Source organism: Sinocyclocheilus grahami, unplaced genomic scaffold (assembly GCF_001515645.1).
Source record: "Sinocyclocheilus grahami isolate Dianchi unplaced genomic scaffold, SAMN03320097.WGS_v1.1 scaffold17.1, whole genome shotgun sequence".
NCBI lineage: Eukaryota > Metazoa > Chordata > Actinopteri > Cypriniformes > Cyprinidae > Sinocyclocheilus > Sinocyclocheilus grahami.
Window position 1 is genome coordinate 2,916,516 of NW_015505196.1, and position 618 is coordinate 2,917,133.

Below are 618 nucleotides of genomic sequence, written 5' to 3' on the forward strand. Positions count from 1 at the left end.
ACTCTGAGCAGAGTTGATTTAACTCTGGGGATTTTGCTGTGCAGCGACAGTATATTCATTGGGAGTAGGCTACTCTTGTTCTCGCTAGTATGCGGGATGTTTCCAGACAGCGACGACCTGATCATGATCAATCTGAACCGTTGGTTCATAGCTGACTTGTCAATAGGTAAGATCATCATAACATGACATCTCTTCCATTTTCCAAAAGATTTCTTTTACAGTACTTTAATAAAAGTAAACTTAAAGCTTATTGTTGAATTTCAATGTATCTGCACCCCTCTATTTATGCAGTATACTGTAATAGACATTGACTTGCAAAATGATTCCTGATTGACAGGCTAAATAAGACCAGAACAATTTTAGTACAAAAACAGTCAAAGAAAAGATGAAAATATTCTCTTTATAAAAATCACAAAACACACTCTTAAATCTTTCTATAACCAGGTTTGATGTGAAGTACTGAAGTGGGAAAATACCTAAAGTGACAAAAGAAATGGAAATAAAATCCAACAGTACCATGGTCAATAATTCCACATATACATGTATACCACAACCTACTGCACATGACACTGTTAGACAAGGAAAACAAGGACCAGATATAATTCTCAAATAATTCAT